Source organism: Buceros rhinoceros, unplaced genomic scaffold (genome assembly GCF_000710305.1).
Source record: "Buceros rhinoceros silvestris isolate BGI_N320 unplaced genomic scaffold, ASM71030v1 scaffold2990, whole genome shotgun sequence".
NCBI classification, from domain to species: Eukaryota; Metazoa; Chordata; class Aves; order Bucerotiformes; family Bucerotidae; genus Buceros; species Buceros rhinoceros.
The window spans coordinates 147,444-157,189 of record NW_010390020.1 but is presented as its reverse complement, the minus strand read 5'-3'; positions in this window follow the sequence as shown (position 1 = coordinate 157,189).

The following is a 9,746-nucleotide window of genomic DNA, read 5'->3' as shown; positions in this document are numbered from 1 at the left end:
TCCGGTTCCTCCATGTTGGACCCAGGACATTGGTTAATACATAAAATCATCCCTTCTTACTTCAGCTTTCCATTGTGCAGTGTACTTGATGTGAGGGTATACAAGCGTTCACTCAGAACTCTCTCTTGAGACTCCCAGGTCATAGTTGCTGTGAGCCAAGACCTTTCAGTGGAAGCAGCCTGTTTTTAAAAGCGGAGTGCTGATTTTTCTGTGGTATTTAGCGGAGGCTCTTCTCTTTAGTTGAGACGTAAGAATAAATTATAAACAGTTGGTTATAAATTTAAATTAGGAAGAAAGTTGCTAACAAGAGGAGCAGTTGGGTTTATATCCTGTCAGTTCATGCTGAGAGGAGATGTGTGCTGAAAATGCTTGTTGATCCCAATGCAAGAAAAAACTTTACACTTAGAAGGACAGAGAATTCTTAGGACTTGCTCTTCCTGACCTACTCGTACTGTTCACCAACACCAAAATTGGAAAAAGTCAAGCATAAGGAAATGATTTGGAGGATACTCTACGTGTTTTTGGGTATTTGGTACCTATTTGGAAAGGTGGGATCCCAAGGAAGCAGAGAAATAAAACAACCCACTGCAGCAGGTATGAATTGGTTTCTTTTTTCCAGAGCAAACCCTGGAAGAGGGTGGGTATAGACTTTCCATTGACACTTCTGCCTTGTGTCTCACAATATGGGCAGTGGATACTAGTTTGACAGTTACCCTTTTAAAGCTGAAATCCGTGCATCGCCTTTGGTCTGCTTTGTTGACTACTAATGTAGCTAGCTGAGCCCTGCTCTTTTCTCACGGTTTTGTCTAATGTTTGAGGTTGTGTGGACTCTGTTGTGGGGAGATAGTAAAGCATTCCTAGAATAATGGGGGTTTTTTTAAAAAAAAAGAAAAATCTTTTCCAGCTACTCTGTATGGTGTCATGATGCACAAACATATTGCAAATGTAAAACACCTGCTTTATAGAAGTAAAATCCTTCACAAAGTTACCTGGTGCTGGAAAATGCGAAACTTGTCGGCGCATGGGACCATCTTCAAGTCGTTAAATACAAACATCTGTAACTGCAGAAAAAGAAGTAATGGAAGCTTGCCCTAAGACAATGCAACTCACAACTGTAAAATACAGGCTGTACTTGCAAGTCTAAGCCATTGCAACCCCTTTATTTTTAACTTTATGAAATAGAGTGATCAAGGATATTAACAACTTCCCCATCTGTGCACTTGTGGAGACGTTTATTGATGTTTCTGAGTACAGATGAGGTCACTTGCTTGTGATTTTTCTATATGAGATTTTACTGGTATCTTTTGTCTCCAGTGTTTCCTTGAAATACTCGTTGCAGTTGTGTTGCCCTCTTACAACCATGTCATCTGGGGGCTGGCACAGGTGTCTCTTTGATTGATGAGGACAATGTCCTGTGCTGGTATTTATTTCCAACACCCCTGTGCTCATTCATGTGAGAAGAGGGAAATCTCTGAATGGGAATGGTTGGAAAATGAGCATGTGAATTTCTGAGGACTGCAAAACTTTCATGATTCATCTTGAGTTAATGTTTTCTACTGGGCCTACGGCGTGGTTTCTTTCACTCATCATTCTGTGATTGACCAAAATAGACAAGAGTGTTTCCTTTTATGACAAGGTCACCCCTCTGCTGACCTAAGAGAAACCAGTAGATTGGGTGGTTCTGAATTTTATCAAAGGTTTTGATACTGTCTCTCTCAGTGTCCCTCTGGATAGACTGTCCAGCACACAGCTAGACGAGTCCTAATACATTGAGCAGTTGGCTGATGGGTCGGGCTCAGAAAGTCACAGTAAATGGGGTTATATCAGTCTGGTGGCTGGTCACCAATGGCATTCCCCAGGGATCAGACTTAGGGCCAGTGCTCTTTAATGGTTTTATAAATGACCTGGATGCAGGAATCGAATGTACATGAAGTTTGCCAATGATACTGAACTGGACTCTCTCGGCGGTAGAGGCCTTTCAGAGAGATCTGGATAGCATAGAGAGCTGGGCAGACATCAACTGTACGAAATTTAACAAGAGCAAGTGCCAGGTTCTCCACCTGCAATGGGCTAGTCCAGGTTATACGTACAAACTGGGGGATAAGACACTGGAGAACAGCCATGTGGACAGAGATCTGAGAGTCTGGGTTGATGGCAAGTTGAATGCGAGTCAACAGTGTGCCCTGGCAGGAAAAAGGGCCAACCATGTCCTAGGGCTGCATCAAGCACAGCATAGTTGGCTGTTTGAGGGAGGTGATGGTTGCACACTGCACTGGTGTGGCCTCACCTCGAGTACTGTGTGCAGTTTGGGACACCTTAATATAAGGAGGACGTTGAACTATTAGAGCGTGTCCAGAGGAGGGTGACCAAGATGGTGAAAGGCCTCAAGGGCCAGATTTACGAGAAGCAGCTGAGGTCACTTGACTTGTTCAGCTTGGAAAAGAGAAGGCTGAGGGGTGACCTCCTCACAGTCTACAACTTCCTCAAGGCGGGCAGCAGAGGGGGAGATGCTGATCTCCTCTCTCTGGTGGCCAGCAACAGCACACGAGGAAACTGAATGAAGCCATGTTAGGGGAAGTTCAGACACAAGAAAAGGATCTTCACTGAGAGAGTGGTCAGCACGAGTGGAACAGGCTCCCCATGGAAGTGGTCGCGGCACTAAGCCTGTCAGAGTTCAAGGAGCGAATGGATGACACTCAGTCATACGGTTTAGTTTTAAGTAGTCCTGTGAGGGGCAGGGAGCTGGACTCCATAACCCTTATGGGTCCCTTCCAACTTGAGATATTGTAAGATTGCTTTGTTGCCTTCAAGTGATGACGCCCCAGAAGTTCTTGTCAGTGATCCCTAAGCATATGTTTTTGCACTTTGTATGATTAAAGACATCTTACTTCAGTTACACAGTTCATAGGCCGTCTAATATGTCTGTAGCTTGAACCAGTCCTCCTCAGGATGCCTAATGCACAGTAGACACGTAACAACTCGCTGTAGCTAGACCCCTAGTAAATAAAATAACATTGATTCCTGAGAATAGGACTGGTAACTTCTGTCTGTGCTTATTATTCTGTATTTGCACATAGTTCATTATAATCTTCCCTTAACCAACTAACTCATGCATATACAGTTCTTCCTTAAGACTTGATCTGGAGATATTTTCACTGCATATTAAATAAAGTATTTTTTATTTGACTCCAAGTCCTTGTCAAAGGAGGTTGTTTTAATGACACTGGTCTGGCTTTTTTGCATTCAGAACCATATTCCATATTATTCCCCTTCTCGTTTCTTCCAGTATTTCATTCTGATGTTCTTTTTACCAAGTTAGTAACAGAAATTCCTCCTCAAAGGTCGCTGAAAAGAGGCTACACAGCATGTACAAAGCTATTTTCATTTATATAAATATTTTATTTGTAAATAATTCTGTCTCATAGAAATGTCTATCATCTAATTCATATGAATATTATATAAAGTTTTCCTATTACAGCTAGACCTCAGGTTTAAGATGCCTTTCATTAAGGCTTCTTTCCATGCACCCTGGACTCTGCCAAGGAGACCTTCAATTAGAGTAAATTCTACGTGCCATTGTAAAACTAAAATAGCTTTTTTTGCAATTGCAAATGTATATCTAAGTAGAACTCTGGAATTATTCCCATCAGTATTTCTTGTGAGTCTCTTGTGGCTCCAGGAGAAGATTTAAGGGCTTGTGTACCTGGTTTTCCTCATTCTTCAGTAAATACAGACCTGTGTTAAATTTTGCATCAGACTACAGAACCCGTTCCTCTCTCAGAGACCAAAACACTCCTTACCTGAAAGCGAACGTTTCATTTAACACGTCCTTATAGGACACACACAAACCCATTGGGATTTTCTTGTCTTCTTGCTTATCTTTGACTCTGCCAGGCAGGAGACTCTTTGAGGTTCTGATTGGTATGTTTCTGGATCTGAAAGCACTTACTGCAGTGCCTTACGGAGTGCCATTTCAGGCTGCTGTGAATGCCCCCAGAGCGTGTACTTGCTTCTTCCACGTAGAACACAACAGGCCAGTAAATGTATCTACCTAGAGATAAAGACGCTTTCCCAGTTGATGAAGAAGGAGGTGAGGTATGTTTCAGATTTCATTGCAAGTCTGTCTTAGAAACAAAAATCAAGACCGGGACAGTTGAAATAACTCACTAGTTTTCTTTTTATGATGGTCTGTGACTTTTTACTTCTTCTGTAGCAAAGTCAGTACCAGTTTCCAAACAGAAGTGATATGCCTCAGTGGGACCAAAGTAATTGTATACATCTGTTCATGGTTCTTTGTAATTTTCATTTGGTGGTCTGTTTTGGTTTGTGTTTTCTCACCTTTTATTATATTAAAAAAATGGTGGAAGAGATTTGTTGCTGAGATTGGGTTTTTATTTTTGACTTGTATTGAGCAGCAAGCTGAAACTCACTTTAAAGACAAGTCTTTTGATTAAATAAAACTACCTGCAGAGCTCATCAAAGTAAGACTTGCATATACATTTAATTAATTTAGGCAAATAACTGCAGTTAGAGAATTAGAATAGCAGAGAATCATTCAGCTTGGAAAAGACTCTTAAGATCATCGAGTTCCAACTGTTAACCTAACACTGCCAAGTCCACCACTAAACCATGTTCCTAAGTAAGTGCCACATCTACACGTCTTTTAAATCCCTCCTGGGGTGGTGACTCAGCCACTTCCCTGGGCAGCCTGTTGAGCTGATTTGTTTTGTTGCTACTATGTCACATGTAAAATATTATGCTTTTCCACAAATTAGATTCATAGACTGAAAAAAAAACAAAAAAAAAAGGGGGGGGGGGGGGCGGTGGCGGGGCAGCAGGTTTTTTCCTTATTACTTTGAAAAAGATCAATGTACTAGTAACTTGGGTGTTAACTGTGTGAAGTATCGAAAGCAAAAAAAAAAACCAACCATAATCAGTTTCTTAACTTTTAAAAACTTGACCTGAATAAATTAAATAAGAAGGTGGAAGGGAAATATTTTCGTGTATCATCACAGGAAGAAGATCTGTTGATTTTTTTTCATCTTTTCACACATTTTCCACTGTTTGACTAGTGGCTGTCTCCAGGCCAGCGGTTTGACTTTCCTGAGAGCTGTAGCCGTAAACCAGTGATTCTAAATTCTCCTTTATGAATACTCCATAGATAGAGAGTGGAGTATATAAATACTCCACTTTTCCTTTTGTGCACCATGAGTAACACCAGCCGTGATCCCCCAGATGTCAAGAAGGGCTTCTCCTTCCACTGCTACCTAGTGGCAAACATGCAAATAATGAGGCATGAATGTTAGTATGTCTTCTGTGAGTATAGATATACCTTAGTATCCACTGCCCCTTCTGAACCCCACAGAATTTTTATGACCTTGCTTCTGAGTAAACATGCTTGGCCATTACTGTACCACACCATCTGTACCCTTCCTGGTTGAATATTTAAAACACGGTTTGCGTTTAAATCTGGTGCTTCCTGCAGTACAGCTGGTTTTAATCTTCCTCTTTCCTTTTCTGTGGGCCACGTTATAAGCAAAGCATGGCTCTGTACCGAAAATCCTTGTGTGTGTACGTGGATGCTGTAAATGCCTATGACTTACCTTTCCTTGGCCCTTAAAAGCAGCTGTGGTGTCCCAAGGAATCACAGGCTGAAAAAAAACCCCAGTCTGTTGGGGTTTCCTGATGCTTCATTTCTGCCTCCTTGGTCATTTCTGCCTTGTGTTTCAGTAGCTGGTCCACACTGGGGTGGGTAGTAGCTTTCTGGAGGAAAAATGGTACAGTGTTAGGCAGTGCTGCTCCCAGGGGTACACCTGGATTTGCTGTTTCACTCCTTTAGCAGAGCAGATTTTGTTTCCTGAACGTCTGTGCTTTTGTTTGCTTGGTTTTTAGCAAGGTTTGGGGAGCATCATGTTGCAGCGACCCCTCTGTATGCTGCTTCAAGGCTCTGGCACCCTGGCTCATCCTGCTGAGCCATCCTGCAGAGCCACTGGCCAGAGCAGCCTCCTACTACTCAACCGGGACGTCCAGCTGCCATCTCGCCGGCCACACAGCAAGGCCTCAGAGGCGCACCACCAGGCACTCACTGCTGCCGGGTCTCGCCTGGGCAGAACACATCTCACCAACAGCCCCACACTGTAGCATCTCCACACTGGCCGGAGCAAAGGCATAAGATGGCCTCCAGAGCTACAGGTTCCTGCTGGCCTCGAGGCTGCCGTTGCTGAATAATGAGGTTTTACTTAACATCTCCTTTCCAGTCTCAGGCACGCTCCTGAGAGACAAGGGGACGGTGCTGTACCATGACCTGGCACCCGCTCCTTCCTCAGAGAGTATCGTCGTGCAGCCTTTCCCACGTTTCCCTGTGGAAAGGCACCTCGCGATCTCGCACAAGACCCCATCTTTTCTCTCTTCCCCTTCTCTCTCTCACCATCTTTTCAGTGTAGGAAAACACATTCCCATGCTTAGGTACTCCAAGTGTTTGCCGTGTTTTGCAGGCTGGGATGCTCTTCTCGGTCCAAACCAGCGAACAGACCGCTCCGTGTATTGGCATGTAAATCAGTGTGCTGACCTCGCGGGGAACCCGTCCAAGCTTCAGGCTGTGTCCTGAGTTTCAGGATGTCGGCGGTTTGAAACCCTGGACTATGCTCTGCATGTCAATGATGGGAACCACTTCAAATTCAGGGCTGGCATAGCAGGGCTGCCCTATCAAAGGTTGTTTTCCACTTTTTCCCTGTAACAGCAATCTGGCATTTAAAGGTAATTGCTGCATTTTGGTAATTTTTTTTTCCTTTTGTGTAGATAGATAGAGCAGTTTGAGCGTCTATGCTAAAGCTGCAAAGATGAGACATTTCTATATATGTCATTTAAATTAATTGTCACGTACTTGAAACAGCATCATAAGGACCCACCATGCTGAGTGGGATTTTGAGAAGCCAGGCTTCTAGGCTGCTACTCATCTCTGAGGCAAGATTAACTGTAGCACCCACAGTAGTTTGGAAAAATTATTTATTTTTCAAGAGTTCCAGTTTTCAAGGCTTCAACACTGTTGCATTTTCAGTAAACACTTCACACTCCATATGCCACTCAAGAATAAGATGCTTGAGGTATCACTGTGTTCTTCTGTAACATCAGTCTGTTGCTCAGTAGCACTTAAAATGGCATTTGGGAAAAGGAGTGTGAACAAACGAGGAAACATGATTTTTATATCCCTGTATAAACCTATGGTTTATCCATTCTCAAATGTTTCATTCTGGTTTCCCTATCTCAAAAAACTATAGGAGAACCAGAAAAGTTAGAGGAAGAGGTGCCAAAGATGACTGCAGGTAAGGATTGTTTTCCATTCTATTAAATACACATGCACTCATCAGCCTAGAAGAGAGCCAGAGCTGGAAAAGTATCTGGTGGCACAGGGGAGGTGCACAGCAACTCCTCTCTCGAGGAAGAGCAGTAGGGTGAAGCAAGTAGCCAGGAAAAAAAAAACCCAGAGCAACTTGCATCTCTCACACCCGTGTGCAGTCAAGGCATGGGGCTGCCTGCTGAGGGCTACTGCCGTTGATGACCGGTCACAAAAGTGGTTGTGCAAGCTCACAGGAGGAAAAGCACTTTAGGCTCCTCTGGCCTAGGAAGGGTCTAGACCGGTCTGGAAATGCACTGCTGTCGCCTTGCTCTGTCCTTGTGGTACCTCTTGCTAAGGTATCATCTGCTCTGACCACCCTCAGATAGGGGACACTGGGCTGTCAAGCCTTTTTGTTGTGTCTTACAATTGGTTTATGCCCTGCATATTCTTATGATTAAAAAGCTGTTCCTATCCACGACTTACTCCATGCAGAAATTTTGGCCGGTTGTGTGTTCATGTATGTGGAGAACCAATTGTCTCTTCTATAAAAGCTCTACCCACATCTGTAGGTGGTGTATGCCCCATGTGTCAGCTCCTGTTTAAGCTCCTGCTTGTTCAGTCTGTGCCCCAGAACCCTGAGCTCCTTCTGCAGTCCACATGTTTCAGAATTGTGGTATCATCGAGACCTTGATATAATGTTCTGTCTGAGGGTCATACATTATTTTAGTCAATATTGGGGTGGAATAATAATACTGATAGATAGAATATTTTCTTGGGGGGGACAACTTCCCTGTCCCTGCCTGCCCCCCTCCCCCTGCCCCCAACTCAATGTGTCCACATCCATTGGCTTTCCTTTTTCTTCACCTGCCTTTTCTTGTCCTCCTGATGTGCTGGCAATCTCCTCCTGTCTCTGCACTGTCTAGAAATTTAGTCTGTTAATCAGTCTAACAGTGTGTCCAGCACGTTTCTGCATCTCATCCCCAGCTCCTTTTTGTATGTGGTGGTTTCACCTGATTGATTGACACTTGAAATGTGCCACACCTCGGTGGCTGCTCCTTACAGTCTCTATGGGAATGAATTTCTGGTAGTAACAAAAGTTAATCTAACAAAGTTTCTCTGTGAAGTGGAGTTGAAAGTGATTTGAAATGGTTTCAAACAGACAAAAGGCAAATGCTTGCTGTGATGCCGAATGGGTGAGAGGCACCTGAACAGCGCTGTGATTGATGCTTGCGTGAAGGGAAGGCATCCTCTTTCTGTCTCCTGGTGTTAAACACCAAGATACTCTGACTTAACTGAAGCACAGGCATATTTGTTGGTTTGGGAATGTAAATTATCCAGAATTGAAATGAAAAGTATCTGCAAAATAGGCTAAGTAGGGTTTCAGGTAGTGCCCAGTAGCGTCCAGCATGGCACTGGTTACTCTGATACTCTTGTTTGTTTTCACAAACCAGCACCTCACAGTTTCTGAGCAGACGACTGCTGCGAGGAGACCGTAACCTCTTGATTTCAAAGGAGCCACAGTTTTGCTGGTGCCTCTGTGGTTAATGTAAGAAAGGTGTCTTGCCATAAACTTTTTCCGAGGTATTCAGTAAGGTTGGAAAGGGGTCGGCCCGGGCAGGAAGCCCTTGTCTGTGCTATAAAGAAAATAGCAAGCAACAAAATGAAAGCATCAAAGGACCAACAGGATGCAGTCCCAGGAGTCCTCTCTGGCATGTTAGTCCTTCTTGAAAGTTAGCATTGAGTGAAGAGTGACCTTAAAACTCGCTTCATTCAAGCAGACTGGGCTCAAGTTTAAAGTTCAAGGCATTTTGTTTTTTCACCTGTTTCCTACAGTTTTAAGAAACTTCTGAAGAATTAATGTGTAACTATATCTGGTCACCGAGCCAACGCAGAGAATTTTTCTCAAGGGAAAATAATGTTACTGTATGTAGGGAGAGAAATGGATACTTTCTGAGTTGCAGGAAAAAGTTTCAACAAAACAAAACCCCAAATCCCTGCTACCACGATCACAAACGGCCCTGGAGGCGTCACAGTGCACGTGCTATTTCTTGATTTTTTTAGGAGAAGCTGGTAGGATCCAGTAATTATCTGAAGCAAGATTAAAGGATCTGTATTGTTGAAGCTACTGCTGCTTGGGAATGGAGGTCTTGTTTTGGGCATAACCTGGGAGCAAAGAGCCTGGTTGCAGCCGTTCAGTTTCTTCTGCGAGTGTACGTTGACTGAGGCAGCGGCTGGCCCTGTGGCCACCCATCCTCTCTCACCATACTGGAGCTGTTGGGCCTCGAGAGGGAAAACGGAAGCCCTGACCCAACGCTCCACTGCTAAGCAAGGGCAGGCGTGGATACGGCGATGCAGCCCTGCCACCAGCAATGCCGAAGGGCAGCCTGGGCTGCTGGCCAGCGCCAGTCAC